General features: G+C 38.9%; 1 protein-coding gene across 1 annotated transcript in view; it reads right to left on the bottom strand.

The window, feature by feature from the left end:
* Positions 1-24,719, bottom strand: part of LOC113050717 (uncharacterized) — a 65,573-nt gene extending 40,854 nt beyond the window's left edge. Inside the window, exon 1 of the mRNA XM_026213969.1 lies at positions 24,636-24,719. The gene's annotated coding sequence lies outside the window, so the exon portion shown is untranslated. The remainder of the gene's footprint in view (positions 1-24,635) is intronic.
* Positions 24,720-24,963: the final 244 nt, after the last annotated feature.

The following is a 24,963-nucleotide window of genomic DNA, read 5'->3' as shown; positions in this document are numbered from 1 at the left end:
TTTATGATTTCTGTTAATAAAATGCCTCTCCGAGGCCTGACGCCACGCCCCCTCTGTCTGTCTTGTGCTCCTCCCGTGACACCAAGCATCGCCTTGATGTAATGATTAACAGGTTGTGGGTATGATCGGCTCGGAATTCATTTTCAAATCCACATTGACTTAAACGACATTATTGCGGAGTATTTAATGAAAATGCAATTGAAACTTCATAAGTGTACGTGTCAATGCATTTAAGAAAAATAAAAGACAGTTAAATCACCATTTTTGCTACCCTTTTGCTGCACCTTAGGCTAATTCTAATTCTAATTGAATTTTGCTACAATTATCATGCTGTATAACAAGAAAATGCTATCCCAAGTGTTTAGGAAAAATGTAATTGAAACTATATTTTGCTACAGTTTTTCTTGGACATGTTAAACATCCAATCAATTTGGGTTCAATTTTATTTAAATGTATAAAAACTTAAAAAGCATTAAAATATGATTTAAATGTACATATTAAAACTAGTGTAGGAAATGACTACTGTAAATTATATAATAGCATTTTCATTTTGCACTAAATTTTGCACATATGTATGGAAAAAATTTACATTTAGATATCGAAATACATTGCCATTTCACAAACTGCCATTTTGCATATTACATTTAAAAAAGAACTTTGCTACCCATATGCTTCCATAGAAGACATTTGTGTAATGTGACAATGTTTGTTTAATGTGGATCATTTGAAAACAATAGTCTTCTTTAAATCTTTTTTTTTTTATTATTATTCTTCTTGAAGTTGAACTTTAACCACAATGTCCTCTTTCATACACTGGATATGAGAAAGCAACTCCTTCTGCACCTGAACTTCAAAGAAAACTCGGTTTCATGTTACAATATAGGTGGGTTTAAATGTTTTAGGAGGTGGCCGCTACAGAAACTATAAAACTACTGAAATATTAATAAAATGTTTAAGTTAGTCAGAATTTAGTTGTTTTGTAGTTTTTTGTTTTGTTTAAGGTTTAACATGCCATTATAGACTCTTCATCAGTTACTCAAAGATTTTCTTAATCAACAGATTCTGGGAGTGTATGAGGAAGCGTGTATTGACCACAAAGGTCAAATCTGGACAATGCTCAGGAAAGCTGGACAGTAGCCGAAAAAATGGTTTGTGTCTTTCTGCTTCCTGTGTTTGTTTTTAAGCAGTGCTTTCCCGTAAAGATGAAAAGATTAAACTGAATGTGTTTCTGTCTATACAGTCACATTGTATGTCCAAAATTTCTGTGACAGAATATTGAGCTTTTCAAAAATATGGTTCCATATAGATACAAGCAACAGACAATAATTTATCATCTCTCAGGCACTCACACATTAATCTTTCATTGCATTGCCATCAACACATGTTGAACATAAAATTTTAGAGCCACTGAATTCATAACCATAGTAACACCTATGAAGAAAAAAAACTTTCATGCAATTTATCACAACTATTAAAAACTACTTCTGGTAGCCATTGCCATTTTACTAGCATTGCCATTATACTTTGTATAATGGTGCTTGTGAGATGCTGTTATATACCCCTTCTGTTGTCTTGTGTTGGACTTTTATGTTTATGATTCCTGGTTGCCAGGTTTGTAGTCTTTTGTCATTTTTCATGGTGATTAGTCCACAGATCACCCTGGAGCCCAAGCCAACTACATCTGACCAGGTGTGTGAGCCAGCAACATCAGTTGTGCCAGTTGGAGTATGAGGGGATGTCATCAAGCATAACCCACTTAAGCAACGGCTGACGATGCAGTGCTAATTAATTGTTTTCTGATTAATTGAGAGTTTTCTGTCTTTCGTTTTCTTGCACCAAGTCTGTTTCTCACAGTACTAACACTCCTAGAAACTGTGTTGCTGCTCTGCCCTGAATTTCCTGTGTCTTCACTTTTTCCATTCAGCCCTGTATCTCCTGTCTCCCCACAGGTCCATCCAGCCCTGAATATCCTGTGTCTCCACTGGTTCCGCCCATGACCAAGTCTCTGTCATCACTGATTTTTCTGCCCAGCCTCCCTCTCTTGCCTCCTCTTTTAAAACCACCAAGTCTTTTGGCTTCCGATGGTTCCCTCTTGCTCCCCTGCTCTTCCTCTATGTTCTCCACTTTGCAATGTGGATGAGCCTCAGATCTTCAAGTCCATCTCCATCTCCATCCTGGGGTGTCAATCCCATGGCTCCACCTCAATCCTCCAAGCCCTGGACTCCAGCTCGGCTTTTCCATCCCTTCACCTCCTTCTTGGCTCCGTCAGTCCTCAGACTCCACTCCTCATTCCTCTGGCTCTACCTAGGTCAGTAATTGACCTGCCTCCATCACTGTCTTCCACACATCCTTCCATCTCTCTGGTTCATTTATGCTTCTCCTGCCCTCTGACCTTGGCCTTCAGGGCCCCAATTATCCTCTTGGCCCTCCAGGCTTCTTTTGTCATCCTGGGTCTCAATCTATTCAGCCTCGCCTGGGTCTCCACCTTCTTTGGATCCATCTCAGTCCAAGGTCTCCCTGGATAAGCCTGCAAGGCTCCACCACAGCTCCTCCCTCCCTCGACTCTGCTGTGGGCCTGTATCTTGGTCCTTGTGTTGGGGTTTCCACGTTGGCTTCTCCTGCTGTAATTTCCACACTGGCTTCTCCTGCTTCTGCTCTGGCATCTCCCACCTTTATCTGTGCTCTGGCTCTGTGTCCCCCACCTAATCCCCCCTCCTCTGTTGGGCTTAAGCTTTTCAATAGCTGCATTTCCATTGTCGGGCCAGTGCGAGCCAGGGCTTAAAACGGGCGGGGCAGGGTGGGGCTCATAGCCCCGAGCCAGTAGCACCGAGGCCAGAATAGCGCAGGGTTTCCACAGTCAGGGCCTGAAGCTCCACTGTGCTTCACTAAAACACGCCCTTTACACGCCTCTCCGGAACAACGTCACTCATGAAACCCCTTCATTTCAACAACAAAGAAAAGTTATCAGAAAACTAAGAAATAAGTCACTGGAACTAGCACGATCAAAAAACGAACATGATAAAAGTGGCCATGTGTTTGTATGCTTTGTTAAATATTCAAATTCAAAAGCATTGATGTTTTACTATAGAATAAGTGATACATTGATCATAGTGAATTAATTTATCCGGACTCATAATTAAATCACACAGAAATACATTTATTTGTATTTTATTTATTTATTTTAAATGCTTATAAAAATAGCCTCCTTATTCAGTCGAGTCCATTTCTGTTTATTTGTAGCCACAATAGGCTATACGTCACATTTAGAATTAAGGATAATCTCTAAATTTTTAAAGCTCCTGAAAAAAAAAAAAAAAAAAACATTATTATATTTTTATGATAGGAAACGTGGAGCTAAACTCTCAAAACGAGAGTTATGACAGATAATATAAGTTACTAAATGAATACACTATTGTGATAGAGAAGCTGATGTCTGATTTCTTCAAGCCGTCATATTTACTATGTTTACTGTGGTAATGTTATAAATACTGTATTTCTGCCTTGTATGATTATAATCCACATCGGATTATTTCAAACACATGTTGCTGACTGAAAGTACTTTTTGAGCTAAATTTATTAAAAAAACTTTAATGCTGGTGTTATTGCTGCTTTTTGTAATAATCCGCAGCGCAGACTCTCTACTTTGGCCCAAGGTTTTCGTCGGGCCAAAAAACCCTGGCCATTGGCCACGAGAAAGCCCCGACGAGGCACGATCAAGCCCTGGAAGTGACAGTGGAAACACAACTGGCCCTGGCATGCACTAGCATCCCGGTTTAAGTTCGACAGTGGAAACACGGCTAATGGTGTGAGGATGCACCTTTCAGAAGGGGGGTTTCTGTCACATGTTCTGTTTTGGTTTTGTTCCAGTTCTCCTTGTTTGAACTAGTTTCTTTTGTTCTTATTTTCTTGCCACTTGTTTGTTACCTCAGTTACACAATGGTTTGATTATTGTCTGCACCTGTGATTAGTTTGTTTCAGTGTATTAACCCTTTAGGCAACAGGTTTTTTTTTATTTTTTTTAAAGGGATACTCCACCGTGTTTTCATATTAAACTATGTTTTCCCCTTAACTAAGACGAGTTGATACATACCTCTCTCATCTCAGTGCGTGCACTCAATCGCTTTGGCGATTTTATATAAGAACAAGTGACGCAATCTGGCTGATCATCAGAGAGCAACAGCTCTCCTATGGACACTACAGTACGTTTGGCAAATGGTCGAAATGATCATTTGTTTGTGCTTCGTGAACACTCTCACCTTGCACGGCAGCACCATTGTGCTGCAAAGATGTACAGGGAGAAGTGTGACTATTAGACCGATAGTGACCGATCGTCATTTCCAAAAGGCAAATATTCCCCTTCAGAGTCAGAATCAGAATCAAGTACCACAACCTCTTAACACATGCTGAACTGGTTTAAATCTTATTAAGCAAATTAACCCTGGTTGAATTGCTATTATTACAATTTCTCTCAGGTTGTGGTTAGTCAAGTCAAGTCACCTTTATTTATGTATCACTTTAAACAAAATACATTGCGTCAAAGCAACTGAACAACATTCATTAGGAAAACAGTGGGTCAATAATGCAAAATGACAGTTAAAGGCAGTTCATCATTGAATTCAGTGATGTCATCTCTGTTCAGTTGAAATAGTGCCTGTGCATTTATTTGCAATCAAGTCAATGATATCGCAGTAGATGAAGTGACTCCAACTAAGCAAGTCAGAGGAGACGGCGGCAAGGAACCAAAACTGCCATCGGTGACAGAATGGAGAAAAAAACCTTGGGAGACACCAGGGGCCAGTTCTCCTCTGCCCAGACAAAACCATCAGTTCAATTCCAGGCTGCAGCAAAGTCAGGAAATAGTGTTGAATTTTGGTTATTCAGAAATCCAGTCAACCTCTGTAACATCACTCCTTTCCTCATTGCTGTATGAATGTGTTTGTGTGTGTGTGTGTGTGTGTGTGTGTGTGTGTGTGTGTGTGTGTGTGTGTGTGTGTGTGTGTGTGTGTGTGTGTGTGTGAGAGTGTGTGTGTGTTAGATTAGTTGTGTGTTGTCGAATAGTTTCAATAAAGTGTTTGGTTTTATTTTATATTATTTATATTTCTTTGCGACCTGATAAAACATACTAATTCGCAAAACTAATGGAATGCATAGTAAATATAAATATATATATATATATATATATATATATATATATATATATATATATATATATATATATATAAAAATAGTAGCTTCCTAGTATTAAATTCAGAATAAACAAAGATATCAATTATTAGACCAACAACTTCTGCATGTACTAACCTTAAACACTGTCTGACACTCAATGTTTACTCTGTTAATTCTTCATTAGCAGTTAGGGACCTAGGTGTGTTATTTGATAGCAGTTGTTCCTTTGAAAATTATGTTTCTAGCAAAAAAAAAAAAATAATTCCATCTTAAAAATATATCTAAATTAAGACCTTTGTTCTCCATATCAAATGCAGAAATGTTAATTCACACAATCAAGACCTCAAGGTTAAATTATTGTAATGCTCCAACTGGTCCAAAACGCAGAAGGAAGAGAACTGGTTTTAAAACTTACTAGAACCAGGAAGTACAACCACATTAGCCTGGTTCTCTCAACTACACTGGCTCCCAACTGAACACACTGAATACATTTTAACATCTTGTTAATAACTTGTAAAGCCCCGAATGGTTTAGCCCCTCAATAGTTGTCCACTACAATCTCATAACTCTGGCCATTTGATAATAACTAGAATATCAAAATCAACTGTGGGTGGCAGTCCTTTTCCTATTTCTCTACCAAGCGTTGTTCGGGAAGCAGACATACTCTGTCTAGATTAAAGACCCATCTCTTTAACCTGGCATACAGATACATCACTATCGCATTTATATAATTTAAACCCATTAAAGGATTGTTAGGCTGCATTAATTAGGTAAACCAGAAATGCATTGAAAAACAGTTTGTCCAGCTATAGAGAGGCTCTAAAAACTGCCAGGGTTGAGCATATCCACAAACTCATGGAAAATAACCAAAACAATCCAAGGTTTTTATTTAGCACAGCGGCTAAATTAACAAATAACCAGAAACCTAAATCATCTAAATATTATAGGTATTCTAGATATTAACACTTGTTAAAAATTACAAATGACTTGCTTCTTCTGTCAGACCAAGTCGGAATCTCATTGCTAGTTTTACTTGATCTTAGTGCTGCATTTGACACCATAGATCATTACATACTCATAGATTGATTACAAAACTATACAGGTATTCAAGGGCAGGCTCTAAGATGGTTTAGATCCCACCTGTCCGATCGCTACAACATTGTTTATCTAAACGGGGAGTCATCTCATTTATCACCAGTAAAATATGGAGTGCCACAAGGATCTGTCTGCTATTTTCAATATACAGACCCGATTCCAAAAAAAGTTGGGACACTGTACAGATTGTGAGTAAAATAGGAATGGAATTATTTACAAATCTCAAACTTATTTTTTATTCACAATAGAATATAGATAAAATATAAAATGTTGAAAGTGAGACTTTTTGAAATTTCATGCCAGGCTCATTTTGGATTTCATGAGAGTTAAATAACAAAAATTACGACTTTATTCATCATTGTCTTCTCTTCTGGTTCTGTTGTGAGTGCGTTCACAATGCTGCTGAGGTATGACACTGCTGGAGTGTTTTCTGGTGTGATCAAAAACAAAGATAACACGTCAGCTGCGTCATATGTCAGCAGTGTCACTGCAGTGTTGTGAACAAGCTCACAACACACCCGGAAGAGAAGACAATGCTGAATAAAGTCATCATTTTTGTTATTTTTGGGCCAAAATTTATTTTCCATGCTTCAACAAATTCTATCTGACCCTCTAATATCACATGGACTACTTTGATTATGTTTTTATGACCTTTCTGGACATGGACAGTATACCGTACATACATTTTCAATGGAGGGATAGAAAGCTCTCGGACTAAATCTAAAATATCTTAAACTGTGTTCCGAAGATGAACATAGGTCTTACGGGCTTGGAACGACATGAGGGTCATTAATGACGTCATTTTCATTTTTGGGTGAACTAACCCTTTAACTTTTGGACACAGCTAGTGACTGCAGGAGCACTGATGGCAACACAGCTGTTTCACGATTAGCCAGATTCACCGCATGACAACGATCACATGTTTCGGGGGATTCAAACATTTTTAGCTCCAATAATGGCCACAAATCTGTGTTTTTAGAATGGTAAAAGCTTTTTTAGTCTAACCATTCTGTTGTATTGAGTCACGTTTATTAGTATATGATTATGTTGAACTTTATTCTTGTAAAGATGGTGCTGTATTAAAAATTGTTTCTGTTGCTCATGTTGCACAAATTATATGTTACTTAATGTCTTTTATTGATGTTAATTTTTTCATGACCAAAATAACATTCACAAAGAGTTAATTCAGCTTTCAGAGAGATGTTACGTCACATTATCAGAGATTTATTAATTATTATTTTATTTTGAATTAATTAATTATTATATTATTTATTATAGAAAATATTTAATTATTAAATTATTATATTAACCATAGGCCTTGCCTACCATGCTATATTAGGTGCGATAGTTTGTATTAAAATTAAAATTATCATGAATAAATGTTACATAAAATGCATAATATAAAATAGGCCTACAAGAAAACGTTTTTATCCATCCTACTGTCAGACTCTGGTCCATGTTTTGCGTTTTGCTCCTCATGTTCCTTCCTTGGCCTTATTTGGTCCTTTAAAGTTTATACTTTCCCCCATTAAATTTCTGACAGCAGCATTGATCTTAATCACACTGTTGAGCAGCTGATGTGCAGTAACGTTATATGAATCTAATGATATAATAATAGTACTGTCATCCCAGTTTTCTTATAAACAAATTTCCCTGATCACACTTGCATTAAGTAATGTTTATATTTGTTTATATATTTATATTTACTTAAGTAACATTTCCAATGCAGGACTTTTACTTGCATCAGAGTATTTTTACAGTGCTTTATACATCATTATTAGCTAAAGGATCTTAATACTTCATCCACAACAATATTTAATGAAGTTAACCTATAACGGTACCCTCAATGCGATTGGTCTGCACAAGATCATCAAACTTGTTTGCTTTGCGGCCACTTTAAATACAAGATAAGCATTCGATCTACATCAGAGTGCTCACGAATCTTTCTGGAGCATTGTAAGCAGGGCGGCCAGAGCAATTTTTGAAGCTCTTGACAACAGCGGTGTGAACGCAGAGTTACTAAGGTTGTCAAACTCCCAACCTTATTTACCGTAAGGTTGTGAGTTTGAGAGCCTTGGGTAGGCAATTCCATGACTGAGATACCCTTGAGCAAGGGACCGAACCCCCAACTGCTCCCCATTGCAGCATAAATGGCTGCCCACTGCTCTGGGTGTTTGTCTGTGTCTGTGTGTGTGCGCACTTTGGATGGGTTAAATGCAGAGCATTAATTCTGAGTATGGGTCATGATACTTGACTGTATGTTACATCACTTTCATATACAAATATTACGGTAAAAAGACGATTAGTCTATGGACTTACAAGACTGTAGGATGGATAAATGTTTTTAAATGATGCACTTTATGTAACAATTATTTATGATAGTCAGCATTCAAATGAAGTTTATCACACGAAATACAGCCCAGTAACCAAGGCCCATGGTAAGTATAATTTAATAAATTTAAGTAGGGCCGGGACTTTAACGCGTTAATTGAGATTAATTAATTACACAAAAAATAACGCGTTAACTAAGATTAATTAATTGCAGAAAAAAAATTCCCGCATTTTTAATAACTTATTTTTGCTCCGCGGAACGTTTCTCACTGGATGCGTTTCGGCGGACCGATTATACTGAAGCACCAACTAGCGTTCGCTTATCAACGCAGCACATGATCGCACCTCAAGTATCACCTCAACGCAAAACATATAGCAGCTAGCGTGAACTTTACACTTTATGTTGAACTATGTATTATTTTGTTGGTGCAACAGTTTATGTTGAACTCTTTATTGTTTTGGCCAAGGTTATTGAGAGTTGGACTAAGTATGTTATGGCCTCTGAAGCAACAGAGAGATGTTTTCTAATAGTCAGTGTTTCCAATGTTATATATATATATATATTAGGGGTGTAACGATACGCGTATTCGTATTGAACCGTTCGGTACGACGCTTTCGGTTCGGTACGCGGTACGCATTATGCATACCGAACGGTTCGTTGGACTAATTAATTATATTTGAAGAAAAAAAAAGAGAAATATAATGATATGCGTTCAACAAGGTAGCCCAATAACCCAAACGACGTAACAGGCAACGCCCCTGACACTCCCGAAGAAGAAAAAAAACACCAACTTATGTTTATGTTATGTTATGACTCAGTCAGGCGCTCGCTCACTCAGTACGCGCTGAAGGCTCGTTGCAAAATGGCCAATGCGTTTAACAGACTAGAAAAAGAAGATGACTCTCAAACATATTGTTTGAGATGCATGATTCCATCTATGAGCTGCTCGATCAGAGTGACATGAGAGCCCCTCCTTAGAACATTATTTGTAAATCCATGTTATGGTAAGTGTGCACGTGAAGTCTTTGCACACTTTCTGAAATCCACACTGTGGTAAGTTTGCACACTACACTAGTGCTCTGCATTCTTTCTAAAATCCTATATAGTGAGGGCTTCGCGCGGTTGCTTCATTGCTTTAAAAAAAAAAAAAAACACCAGCGTGAATACTTGAAACATGTCAACTCATTTACGCCGACATCACCTTATTGTGTCAGTATCTGGGAAAAGACGAAAAAAAGGAGAAACATGCACGCAACAAACTATGCCTGCAGCATTTAGACACCAGTATTATAGCTTACAGGGAATCCAAAGTGCACCCAAACACCAGACCTGTTGGTTATTTTAGGATCTTATATTTCTGGTCTGTTAAATGCATTAGACATTTTGCAATGAGCCTTCAGCGCGTGCTGAGTGAGCGAGCGCCTTAGGGTCCGTTCACATATCGCTCCTAAAAACGCGTGGAAAACGCTAAGCGCGTCTTTCTCCTCCTTTCCAAAGCGCTCGGGCAGAAGCGCTCATGAGGCGTCTGTCTTTGCTAAGCAACAATGACGTGCTCTCTCCATGAGACGCGGAAATTTCAGCGAAGGATAAATGGATTTGCAGCTCTAAAAATCGCTTGCAGTAGCTCTGCTACTAAATTTATTTCAAAATTGCAATCCATATACAACTATGATCAGCTGTTCCTTCATCTTGGCTGAGTTTTCAACGTTGTTACGGGAAAGGATGAAGCTGATTGGTTAGTTCTTGTCACATGACCCGCGGTGCGCTTGCGGCATTCTGAAAAGTTGAGATGTTTTTGCATTTTGCTGTATCTAAAACGTACCGAACCGAACCGAACCGAACCGTGACATCAGTGTATCGTATCGAACCGAACCGTGAATTTTGTGAACCGTTACACCCCTAATATATATATATATATATATATATATATATATATACATATATATATATATATATATATATATATATATATATATATATATATATATATATATACCGATAAGCTTCCTGAATTTCTGAAATGTACTATTTCTAAATTGTTTCTAAATATGCTATTGCTACACTTCATGGCAAAAATTGCACTGGTCTGCGCTAGACTTGGTTGAACAAAAATAAACAATATTTTTTTGCTTAAGCTTATGTATTCAGTCATTATTCAATGGTATACTATAAATCCATGTGAAAAAAATTACTTCTCACTGTTCTCAGGTCAAATATTTATATGCGATTAAAATGCGATTAATTTCGATTAATTAATTACAAAGCCTCTAATTAATTAGATACATTTTTGTAATCGAGTCCCGGCCCTAAATTTAAGCATTTCTTAATTCCAAATAAAATATTAATGAATCCATCTCTGATAATACCGGGTTGCTATGTTCACGTAGGTTTGTTTACACATTAAACTCGTGGCTATATGCCACAAAAACATTTTATTCCCTCAAAATAAGAAGTCGTCACCTCGACAAAATGACATATTATCACGTTCCCACGAGTTACGTCATGGCCACGACAAAACTAAATGAACTGACCATGTCTCCTTATGGGCACTGTATATTATAATTATGCTTCACCCCATATTTTCGAAAATAAATTGACAGGTTCTGACAACATGCCAGTCATACACACTAACCACTCCCCCAACCCACATGGTGAAATGAAGAGCACAACATTTACATTAATAGTCTTTAATGTTTCAGAGCAATACTTGAAAATTACCACTAGGTAATGATGGCTGTCGAATTGTTTCGATGCCTCGTCACATTTGCTCAGACTGTTTCAGTGTTTCATGAAGCCTCGCCCTGCCCACCAGTGAGCGTTCGATTATTAAAGCGTTAGTTCACCCAAAAATGAAAATTATGTCATTAATAACTCACCCTCATGTCGTTCCAAACCAGTAAGACCTCCATTTGTCTTCGGATCACAGTTTAAGATATTTTAGATTTAGTTTGAGAGCTCTCAGTCCCTCCATTGAAACTGTGTGTACGGTATACTGTCCATATCCAGAAAGGTAAGAAAAACATCATCAAAGTAGTCCATGTGACATCAGAGGGTCAGTTAGAATTTTTGAAGCATAGAAAATAAATTTTGGTCCAAAAATAGCAAAAACTACGACTTTATTCAGCATTGTCTTCTCTTCCGTGTCTGTTGTGAGAGAGTTCTTCAGCGGCTTCGTTCGGGGTCACAGAGAGAACACAGTTTTAGTGCTGACAGTTTTTAGTTTCATTCCGAGTTGGTTGTGAGATTGGCTGGTAAACCATACCATACCATACCATACCAACTTTATTTGTTAAGCACTTTACAACAACCAAAGTTGACCAAAGTGCTGTACAGAAAAAAAAAATAAATAAATAAAAATAAAATAGATAAAATAAACATATGTAGCATTTATAACCACACTGTCACGGTAGGAAATCCAGTGTTTCCTCCGTGTCATGTTTTGTGGTTGTTTTTGTACTTACGTTGTCATGGAGAAATATATATCCAGTTCTCTAGCAATGGGGTTTATCCGCCCTTCTTCTTCTCCAGCGGGGGCGGGGTTCTTTTTTGTGGGAAAGAAGGACGGATCCTTGCGACCTTGCATTGACTACCGAGGGCTGAACAACATAACGGTAAAGAATACCTATCCTTTGCCGCTTATGTCTTCAGCTTTTGAGAGGTTGCAGGGAGCGTCCGTTTTCACTAAATTGGACTTACGTAATGCTTATCATTTGGTCCGCATCAGGGAGGGGGATGAGTGGAAGACTGCCTTTAACACCCCTAGAGGCCATTTTGAGTACTGCGTGATGCCGTTCGGGCTAACCAACTCGCCGGCAGTCTTTCAAGCACTCGTTAATGACGTGTTGCGAGACATGGTCGATCTGTTCATATATGTTTACCTGGATGACATATTGATTTTTTCTTCGTCTCTCCAGGAACACGTGCAACACGTACGACGAGTGCTTCTGCGGTTGCTAGAGAATGGATTGTTTGTCAAGGCGGAGAAATGCGTTTTTCATGCACAGTCTGTTTCTTTTCTAGGACACATCATTTCGACTGAGGGTGTTCGCATGGATCCTGAGAAGGTTAAGGCTGTGGTAAATTGGCCATCCCCAGAGTCTCGCAAGGCCCTGCAGAGATTTCTGGGGTTCGCCAATTTTTACCGGCGTTTCATTCGCAATTTCAGCCAACTAGCCGCTCCTCTGACCGCCTTGACCTCCCCTAGTTTGACGTTCAGGTGGTCAAACGCAGCTGAGGCTGCGTTTGCCAAACTGAAAAGCTGCTTTGTTTCAGCTCCCATTCTCGTCACCCCTGATCGCTCACATGAATTCATAGTGGAGGTCGACGCGTCAGAGGTGGGGGTAGGAGCAGTGTTATCCCAACGCGCATCCTCAGACGGAAAGGTGCATCCATGCGCGTATTATTCTCACCGTTTATCTCCTGCAGAAGTTAATTATGACATTGGCAATCGAGAGTTGTTGGCAGTCAAACTTGCACTGGAAGAATGGCGTCACTGGCTTGAGGGGTCGGGTGTACCTTTCATTGTATGGACGGACCATAAGAATCTCAAATACATTAGAACCGCCAAAAGACTTAACTCCAGGCAGGCTCGGTGGGCATTGTTTTTCGGTCGTTTCGATTTTACACTTTCTTACCGGCCGGGTTCCAAAAACATCAAACCCGATGCTTTATCCCGTCTTTTTGAGCGTTCAGATCGCACTGCTACTCCCGAGCCCATTTTACCGGGGACCATCATTATCTCCGCGCTCAGATGGGAGGTCGAATCGAAGGTGTTGACTGCCTTAGAAGGGGTAACGCCCCCGGCTCGTTGCCCACCGAACCGATTGTTTGTGCCGGAGGGGTTACGGTCAGACGTTCTCCAGTGGGGTCATTGTTCCAGTGTTGCTTGTCACCCAGGGGTTAGTAGAACTAGATTTCTAGTCAAGCAACGATTTTGGTGGCCTGGTATGGCTCGTGACGTCCACGATTTCGTCTTGGCTTGTTCAGTTTGCGCTATTGGTAAGACTTCCAATCGACCTCCAGATGGGTTACTCTTACCGCTGTCTGTCCCTTCAAGACCCTGGTCCCACATTTCGCTAGATTTTATCACCGCCCTCCCGCCCTCTAAAGGCAATACGGTGATTTTAACCGTAGTGGACCGGTTCTCGAAGGCGACTCATTTTATTCCCTTGCCCAAATTACCTTCAGCCAAGGAAACAGCGGTAGCTGTCATTGACCACGTCTTCCGCATACATGGCCTTCCGACAGACGTGGTTTCTGACAGGGGTCCCCAATTTGTGTCCAAATTTTGGCGAGAATTTTGTAAATTGTTAGGAGCGACTGTTAGTCTTTCTTCCGGGTTCCATCCCCAGAGCAATGGTCAAACCGAACGAGCCAATCAGGATGTCGAGAGGGTTTTGCGATGTTTGGCTTCCAATAATCCTTCGTCCTGGTGTCAGCAACTCTCAGTTGTGGAGTACGCACACAATTCTTTGCCAGTGTCATCTACGGGCATGTCTCCATTTAAGTGTAGTTTAGGGTACCAACCACCTAATTTTGTCAGTACGGAATCCGAGGTTTCGGTCCCCTCCGCACACGCACTAGTCCAGAGGTGTCACCGCACCTGGACCAGAGCTCGCAGAGCTCTGCTCCAGGCTAGGTCGCGCACCAAGGCTAAGGCCAATCGCCACCGGTCGAAGCCTCCCCGTTACGTCGTCGGTCAAAGAGTGTGGCTTTCTACCCAGAATATTCCTATGCGTTCCGTTTCTAACAAACTTGCTCCCAAATTTATTGGCCCGTTTTCTATTACCAAGATTATTAATCCGGTAACCGTGCGTCTTAGCCTTCCTCCGGCGTACAGGAGGATTCATCCCGTGTTCCATGTGTCCAAAATTAAATCGGTGATTTCTTCCCATCTTAATCCGCCTGCCCCGGTTCCCCCCCCCGCCTCGTCTCGTTAATGGGGAAACCACCTATTCGGTTAATCGTATTCTGGACTCTAGACGGAGGGGACGCGGTTTTCAGTACTTGGTGGATTGGGAGGGTTACGGTCCGGAGGAGAGAAGCTGGGTTCCTGCTCGGGACATATTGGATCACCACCTTATAGATGATTACAATCTACAGGTAAAGCAGGCTGGGAACGTCAGGTGACGTCCTAGGGGAGAGGGTACTGTCACGGTAGGAAATCCAGTGTTTCCTCCGTGTCATGTTTTGTGGTTGTTTTTGTACTTACGTTGTCTCCATGTGCTCGTTTAGTTGATTGTCATCACCTGGGTGTTGATTGTCTCGCTCCAGCTGATCTTCATCACACCTCAGCTACTTATACTCACCTCGCTCTCTCTCTGTTGTCAGATCCTCTCTCATGTCTCCGTGTCCTAGTTGGATTACCGTCTTCCGTGTTCGTGTGCTGGATTGGGTTCGTGTTGTCGTCCTCGTGTCAGTGTTCCGGTCTGTTCCTGGTTTCATCCATTGACCTCCTTCACCTGCACCATCGACTTCACCATCCAGCTCTTCTCACGCCACCGTAGACCTTCCTTGCCATTGCCAACATTCTGGACTCTCTTTCTAATAAACATCATCTGATTGCCTGCAATTGCTTCCTCCTCTTTTACCTGTCGTTACACACACAATAAAAGCATTCAAAGTAACAAATTGAATCAAGTAAATAAAGTCGACATCTTACTAGGTGTCAAAAGCCAAAGAGAAAAGATGGGTTTTAAGAAGGGTTTTAAAAACAGATAAAGAAGAGGCCTGCTTAACATGCAAAGGCAGATCATTCCATAGTTTAGGGGCAGACACAGCAAAGGCACGGTCCCCTCTGAGCTTACGCTTAGTTTTAGGCACAGTCAGGAGCAGCTGATCATCTGATCTGAGAGAGCGGACGGGTTTACAAGAGTGTAGAAGCTCAGAGAGGTATGGCGGAGCAAGACCATTTAGTGATTTAAAAGCAAATAACTGAATTTTAAAATGGATCCTAAATTGAATAGGCAGCCAGTATAATGAAGCTAAAATAGGGGAAATGTGCTCATGTTTACGTGAGCCCGTTAAAATACGTGCTGCTGCAGTTTGTATCATCTGGAGAAGGGTGATGGAGGACCCACTAACCCCCACATATAGGGAATTACAGTAGTCTAGCCGTGTAGTTACAAAGGCATGGATTACAGTTTCAAAATGTTGTCTTGACAGAATTGGCTTTATTTTGCCCAGCTGTCTTAAATGAAAGAAGCTTGATTTGACAACAGCTTTGATCTGACTGTCAAATTTAAGCTCAGGGTCCACTTTAACTCCTAGGTTTGTGATACTAGGTTTAATATAGGGTGCTAAGGAGCCCAGATCTACAGGCGGGGTCCCAGTGGTGCCTCCAAAAACCATCACTTCTGTTTTTTTATCATTAAATTTAAAAAAGTTCAGAGCCATCCAGGCCTTTATGTCGTCGAGACAATTGAGTAGTTGTCTAACAGAGTTATAATTTTTCTTTTTAAGAGGTACATAAATCTGACTGTCATCTGCATAACAGTGGAATGAAATGCCGTACTTTCTAAGTTTGGAACCAAGTGGAAGCAAATACAGAGATAAAAGTAGAGGGCCGAGGACTGAGCCCTGTGGGACCCCACACAAGAGAGGAGCAGAGGAGGATACAGAGTCACCTAAGCTAACACAAAAAGTTTGATCCGCTAAGTATGACCTAAACCACTCCAGTGCTATGCCACTGAGGCCCACCCACTGCCTTAAACGTGTAATGAATATTTCATGATCCACTGTGTCAAATGCAGCAGATTTTACTGCATCGTAGATTTTACTGAGGTGAATAGTTGTCGTCTGTGTCGATATCTGTGCATGTGTACGTTCAGAGACATGTGAGTACCCTGGTGTAAATGTTTAGGTATGTGTATTTCGGTGCCTCAGGTTGTTAAGAGTCTATTCTGAGATACTTCGTTGAAATTTTGTATGTTGGCAAAGTTCGCTGTTAATGCCTATTAATATTAGTTTTATATTAATATTGTGTTTATGTATGTTCTCACTTGACACTGTATAGTTAATATTTGAGTGTAATTATTGTTGAGAAGTAGAGAACTATGTTTTTTGGGTTGATAGAATGAAAACTAGCAGTATGAAGGCTGCTCTTTAATTCAATAAGAAGATAATGTGTTACCTGGTATTTTATTTGGTTATTTGATATGTATAAGCAGCTAAAGCTACTGAAAAGGGAAATGTATAGTAATTACAATTTATTAGCTTTGCTAATTGAATCATGTCAGCACTGTTGTTTAATTGTATGCTGATATTTTCTTTCTTTTATTGTTTATTGTAGAACCACACACATACTGATAATCACATACTGATAATCCTCTGCTGACTGTCAATAAACCCATCGAAGAGATTTACAGCATCCAATTGCATTGTTATCGATGCACCACAGTGGTCACTTGTCCCCAACAAGCTACTGTTACAGTCCTAGCTATCAAGTCGTCATTACAGGATTTATGGAGTGTGTGTATACATGGTTATAATTAGACAGTTTATATTTAATTAATTTAGGGAAATTAACTAGTGTCTTAACCCTCAAGGGACTATTTGGACAACCAGCTTATTTCTGCTTGAAAAGCAAAATGTTATTGATAGTGTAAAAAACGTAAACTTTGAAGCACATGCTGATTGATGGACTAGCATTAATTGACATTACTTACTACCTTCCAACAACACTAAATTCAATTCAATTTGTATACTGTAATATATGTTGCATTTTGACATTTACAACATTTAAATTAAGTTGACAGTAAGTAATTAAAAGTATTGAGCATTGAATATTTGACTATTGTGCATTTTCCCTTACCATTATTTTTTTATAGTTGTTAAATGATTAGAATGGAACCTGAATTGGTACTGGAACCGTTAGGTGGAACCAGAAAATTTCTAACAATTCCCAATACTACTTTTCTATCTTGCTTCTATCTAGTAACCTGGGTTACACTTTTACCCCTAAATCTAAGCATGTCCTGGGGAATGCTTGGGGTTGACTGACCATGACAGTGGCTTCAAGGTCATCATCCAGGACAGGTTAGTCACATGAAACATCTTGGGCAGATGGGGTTTGATGGTCTGATAAGCCTAGAAAATCCAGCACTCTTTCATTAATTGGTTCTGACAATTCTGGAAGCTCAGTCTCTTCAAGACATTTGCTTATGCAGGTCTCCACTCCATTTGTGACTCCATCTCATCCAGTGTCTGTCACAATTCATCATTCACTGACTCACCCTGTTGTGTGTGTATGACTGGGAATTACCGTGTCAGAGTGCTGATTGTGTTAGTAGCAACAGCTGCTACTCATCAAGCACTCTATTTAATGTGTGTGTTTGCATGTCTTGTTTGTCAGTTCGTTGCAGGCGCTACTGGGGTTCCGCTTGTGTTCTCTCGCTGTCAGCACTGGATGTTTCAAGCGATTCCACGGTTATGTTCGGGTTCTCTCGCTGTAGGCTCTGGATGTAGAAGTGCTTGAAGTTCCGGTGAAGTTACCTAGTGCTTGAAGTTCCAGTGAAGTTACCTTGTGTCAATATTCTCTGTGATTCCTGCTATCATTTGCCCATTGTAGTCCCTATGTCACGGAGCATCCCTGCAGCCACCTGCTTCTCAGCACCTTGCTTCTCTGGAACTTTCTGAATCTTCTGTGTTAATAAACTTTTAACTTACAATTGTATCTTCTGTGCTTCTTTTTCTGTATCCCCTGACAGAACAAGGAGGAGAGACAACATTGTAGAGAGAGGGGATTATGTCTGTACTGTGGGAGGGCTGGACATTATCTCAGAGACTGTCCCCAATAAGATCTAACCCAACAGTAGTTAAGGGGTTACTTGCACCGTCTGTTCCATTCTTGGGGTATATCGTTTCATCTGAGGGGGTGCGCATGGACCTTGACAAGGTTAAGGCTGTGGTAGATTGGCCAATCCCAGACTCTCGTAAGGCCCTGCAGAGATTTTTGGGATTTCTGAGATCTCTGCAATTTCAGCCAACTAGCCACTTCTCTGACTGCCTTGACCTCAACCAGAATGACATTTAGCCTCAGCTGCATTTTCCTACCTTTAAGAGTCACTTTGTTTCAGCTCCCATCCCTGTAGCCCCTGATCCATCACATCAGTTCGTGGTGGAGGTCGATGCATCAGAGGTGGGGGTAGGAGCAGTTCTTTCCCAGTGCACTGTTGCGGACAATAAGATGCATCCTTGCGCATTTTTTCTCATCGATTATTGACTGCCGAACGTAATTACGATATTGGTCACAGGGAGTTGTTGGCAGTCAAATTAGCATGGCAGGAATGGTGCCACTGGTTAGAAGGGTTGGGGATACCTTTTATCATCTGGACCGATCATAAGAACTTGGAATACATCAGGTGCGCCAAACAACTTAACTCCAGGCAGGCTCGGTGGGCTCTTTTTTTTTGGTCGTTTCGATTTCTCTCTTTCGTAGCAGCAGAAAATTTACACAAAGGTTAGTGTTTCAAAAGTAGGTATACGTTACGTCTTGGAAGACATGGGACGAGCAGGGGACTGTAGCATGAGGTCTGTTCCTGTTGGAGGCTTGACATTGAACTGGGGCTGGAGTGAGTGATTTATAGTGCTTTGATGACGTCGCTGATGGTGAACAGGTGAGGGTGATTAATACTTAGGGGAGTGTGATCGCTGGGACCGGGCTTGATTGGTCCTGGTCCCTGACAGTGTGTGTGCATTTTGGATGGGATATATGCAGAGCACTAATTCCGAGTATGAGTCACCATACTTGGCCACATGTCATGTCAGTTTATTTGGCTTGCCTAAGCATAACCTTTTTACTACTTGAAAATAAGACACTGGATTCAAAATCAATCATTGGCGTCATTCCACTTATATAGATGAAAAAAACCTATATGAAGACTGACTGTTCGATATCAGACATACCTCTACATAGTGGTGAGATTTCTCCTATGTGTCAAAGATAATTAAATATCTACTAGGACTCTTCTTCATATTCTCTGGAGTTGTCTAGCCTTGGAAACATTTTGGAAGTGTGTTATTGCAACAATTTCTGAAATATCAAATAATCATATTGATCCTGATCCTAAAATGTGGATATTAGGTGATATTAGCTCACTTCACATTACCTATCACCAGGGGCCACTACACTCAAAACTGTAGTTTTTAATCCTTTTTTTTCTTGACAAGAAATGCATTTATTAATATGCGGAACTGCCGTATTACTCTATGACTACATCAGCTCTCTCTAAACACTTCAGCTTCACCTTAGCAATCAGGCACGAGTCAAATGAGCGTGTAAAAGCTACAGCAGCCAAATGAGCTTCAGTAGAACAACTGAACTGATGAGATTTTGTTAGACATTATATTTCAGTAAAACATACTTTCCTGTCCCATCAGCCATTTTACTATGTTCATGGCGCACACTCTTCAACAGTACTCAAATATGTGATGCACGCTCTATATCACTTCATCATAAATAACCCACGCAAGAAACTATGAGCATACATACCTAGTTCTGTCGTCAGCCAAATCATGAAATTACAAAAAAGGCGAACTGCAAACTGTTCATGTACACACAGCACACTAGAATGTCTCTCAAATGCATACTAAAATATATGTGGCAATACGAGATCACAATATAATGCACACGCTGAAATATATTTTTTATTTGTAGTTTAATGCACAAATAAATGTGAGCACAGTGCACTTATATTAGAAAATATGCAAAAATTAAAATTTAAATGCACACACACACACACAAAAAAACTCATTTTATACTCTGCCATTTTGTTTCAACTGTTGACTTTTGGACTTTTTCATATCTCATCCATGAGAATGCAATATTGGAGAGCAAGCATTTGGGAGTTTTGAGAAGCTGAATGAGCAATAAAGCTATAGTGAGCCCCTTTATTAAAATACTTGAAGGTGAAGAATGATAAAAAAAAAAAAAAAAATCATATTCACTCAGTATTACTTGATCTAATTCACAAATATCTCAGTAATAAATAAAGCAGCCCAGTACATTAAAGTCAAATTCATTATATATATATATATATATATATATTCTTAAAAACTGGAAATCTGAGAATCCCCCAGACCGAAAACACTGGATTAATGAGCTTGTATCTTATAGAAAACGTTTTCTGACTATATTTGGGACACTTTTTTGATACACTACCTTTGCTAGACTTTAATGATTTACATATTTAGTTTGTATATTAATTGTTGTGTATTTTTCCTTTCTCTTATTTATTTATTTGCCTCATTTCTGGACATTGCTGTTTTTTATTTACTATTATCATTAATTATTGTAACTCTATACCTTTATTTACCATTGTACAATTCATTCGTTCAGTTATTCACTGATATGACAAATGTTTTGACAAGCATTTGAGACAGTTACACAATGTGTCTGTGTATTTTATTTTTTCTGTTCTTTTTAACTGTTAACAAAGGGAATGAATGTTCTTAGTGCTAGTGCTTGCATATTTCATAATTTTATATATATATACAAAATAAACATATCTTTAAAAATAATAATAATAATAAAAACAATATAGAGAAACAGTATCCTCCCTATACATACAGTACAAACTTAAACATCTTACTGCACCTCTCCCTGCACCTGTGAACTTCCAAAGTAACTACATGTGCATGTAGTGTATAACCACAGTGTAAATACACATTGGTACATAGTATCTACAGCTGAAATATTTATTTAACTACACACATGTAAAAACCCTCTGAATGAATTATGAATTATAACTACATTTTGTAACAACAGTATGTAACAACAGTATGAACCATTTGATCCAGGGGTGGAGATGGGGAGGTTTAGAGGTGGAAGTGGGATCAAAGGGGTGGATATGAGTAGGTTTAGGGATATGTAAATTGGGACTAGTTGGATCTCGAGTTGGCTTGGTGCACCACAGTAATTCCGGTGAATTTACATGGTAACTCCTCAGGAACTGTCTACATTATAAAGCGTAACATTCTGGACACCAACCACAATTTATACGTGAAGCATAAATTACTGGTAGATGCTGTGTAACATCAGAGTAATTACATGATAAATCTAATGCAAAATGTGACAATTTCATTACCAAAAAAATGCTGTTAGTCCTGTTACACAATTGTACTTAATTTTTTTTTTCTTCAAAAGAACACACACACACACACACACAAATAAAAATAAACCAGAACCTAACAAAACAGAGATACATATAAGAAAAAAATTCTGTCAGCACTACCTACATCTAAGATTAATACTTTACATCCCCCTTCCTCAAATCTTGCCCTTGGGGTCCAATGCACTGCAGTGTTTAGCTCCAACCCTGATCAACCTCACCTGTCTGGGATTCTCTAATGATCCCAAAGACATTAATTGGCATTGATTAGCATGCTCAGGTGTGTTTGATTAGGGTTAGAGCTAAACTCTGCAGGAAAGTGGATCTCAAGGTCCAGATTTGAGGATCCCTGCTTTACATGACATAGTAATACCCTAGATACAAGTACTTATGATTCTAAGTAGATACATCTTACTACCTAATAAACTCTTTGCCAGACCTGTACTGTTTTGGTTTAGCTTTATTAAATCTAGCTAAAGAGCATTCCATATTAACTATATGTTGAATATTCAATAACCACAGTCTTGAGAAGTCTGCCTTAGCGTCCCACCAATGTGTGATTGCTGTTTTCTTTGCAGCAGTGAAACATGAAAAAGAGTCCTTTTGTCCATTGTGCCAAGGTTCAAAGAAGACTTATCATTAAGAAAGCACAGGCAAGGATCTGAAATGATCTTAAAGTTAATCAATTCCACTGACAAACTTGAGTCCAAAAATGACTGATTACTGAACATTCCCAAAACATATGATACAATTTTACAATAAACAATATGAAACAATTTTATGTCTAACAACTTCTCCAATAACCAAAATACACTCTTCCAAGTTTGCTGCGGACACCACTTTAACTTTAAGGTGTGCCACATTAATGAACCAAAAGCATCAGTTTTGAGCTGGGTTGTTGACAGCCAAAAAACAACAAACTAAGTCTTTGTTCACAGGACCTATAACAAGAAAAAAGATGAAAGAATGCTACAGCGGACACAACTCAAACTCATTACACAGTATTACCACAAAAAAACATTAACACAAAACATAACTTAGTTCAGTAATCAGGCACAGTTTGAAGGGCTTTGTCGTGCACACGCTTTTAGTGTACTCAGAAAAAATGCACGTCAGAACAGGACATGAATGAAACATTTAAATAACCAGTAAGGCTTTAAAGAAAAAAAATATATATATACTTTTGTGAATAAGTGCAGTGTACCATGAGAGTAACTCTATCGCTGAGTTAACACTGATGTTAATGTATGTCGCATTATATTAATTACGCTGCGCCAGAACTTCAGCCAGGGGCAGCACCAGAGAACTTTTAATTTATACACCTTTCACTTATTGAGATTAAAAAAAAATATGGATTCAATGTTATGTTTTCATTAAAAAACCACAACAACATTAAAACAAGGTACAATGACAATCTAGCTTACAAAATGTTATTAACAAAAACTAATAAGATGAGCCATGGCATAGACTACACCACATGCTGTATTACAGGGTGCATCTCAATAAATTAGAATGTCGTGGAAAAGTTCCTTTATTTCAGTGATTCAACTCAAATTGTTAAACTTGTGTATTACTTCAATGCACACAAACTGAAGGAGTTTAAGTATTTGATTCTTTTAATTGTGATGATTTTGGCTCACATTTAACAAAAATTCACCAATTCACTATCAAAATGGTCTCTCAGTTTGGTTCACTAGGCTTTTTTTTGCTGCCTGCAGCTTTGCGCTCGTGCTGATGCAGTGAAACCAGGCTCGAAACGCTGCACAGTTCAAACGAGTTGCCGATTGATGTTTCACATATGCAACAGAAATGGCAGTGCTTATAGTTGAATACCTATTTACATACTGTCTACTGTTGAACAACGCGGTAGTCACGCCAGGGAAACCGCTCACAAAATGTTGTCACATAGGCAGAAAAAAAAGTTACATTTTGGAGTCCTGCAATTAAATATAACCAAAACAGGCTATTATAATTTTTTTATGGGGGGATGCTATAGGGGTGCTGAAGCACCTGCTAGCCCCTCCCTAGCGCGATAGAATATGCTCAGTAGCACAATACAAGGTTATTTATTCAAAAGCAGATCGTGCAGACATTTTTATTATCCACGATCAAAAATCTTCATATAGCACACTCGTTCCCTCTTCTAAAATCACGGACCGAGGGCAGACCAGATCACAAGGGCACTTTAGCCTCGGACTTCATTCTGAGTATGGTCACCATACTTGGCTGTATGTCACATCATTTTGTCACTTTGTCAAAGGAGGAAGGGCTTACTTTTTGTTTTATACTATTGTTTCCAGAAGAACATTTCAAGTTGTTAACAAAAAAAAGAAGAAAAGAAGAAAATAAAAAAATCCCATGAGTCCCATGCAAAGCATGTAGGAGCTACAAATGATTTCAACATTAAAAATTATTTTTGAGCCCTTAATTACAATCTAGTAGACTGCACATAGAAAATGAATGGAATCATAAGTAATATGATTAAGTAAATCTGTGCTCAATAAATATATTTTCCTTAAATACAAGCCAAAATATTACTTAAATATAAAACTAAAAACCTTTTGTTAGTCAATGTTTAGATTACTTACTATAGAGACATTTTTTATATCATCATATTTCTGTTTTGTACCAAAATAATAATAATAATAATAATAATAATAATAGATTAGACCAAAATATAATTTAAATAAATGTACATTCAAGAAAAGTAAGATAGCAATAGTCTTGAAGACAAGTTCCATTTTGTAACGTTATGTTTTTCACCCAGTAGTTCCACTCCCAGTGGGTAACCAAACACTATAAATGTCAATAAATAATACATGTGAAAGATCACAGTACCTATTGTTCCTGTAACTTGTCTGAGGTAACAAAATATGTTCATTTGCTAAAATTCTTCAGAAAATCCAGAAAGGTATCTTTAAAAATGCACATACCTTTTTAAAAGATAACAATGCAGCTCCAGCTTTTTTTCTGTATTACTGTGACAGTACTTCTGAGCATAAACCTCATCAACAACTTCTTCAAGCGACTAAAAACTGCATTGTGCAGGAGCGTGCAAACACCTTTCCTGTTTCCTGAGTGAGCTTCCTGTACATTCTTTTTCTTTACACCTTTTAACATAACAAGCAGGAGGTCAGTGTGAGAATAAAAGACTGACCAATGAGTTTAAAGGTTAACACAACACTTTAAAGCAGTTTGTGATCTTGATATTGTGTGATGATGTGGTATTCGCAGAACCTGATTTTACCAAGTGAGACATGT

This window comes from Carassius auratus, chromosome 31, assembly GCF_003368295.1.
Source record: "Carassius auratus strain Wakin chromosome 31, ASM336829v1, whole genome shotgun sequence".
In the NCBI taxonomy this organism is placed as follows: Eukaryota; Metazoa; Chordata; class Actinopteri; order Cypriniformes; family Cyprinidae; genus Carassius; species Carassius auratus.
The sequence above is the reverse complement of the archived record's forward strand: the minus strand, read 5'-3'. Positions and strand labels throughout refer to the sequence as shown.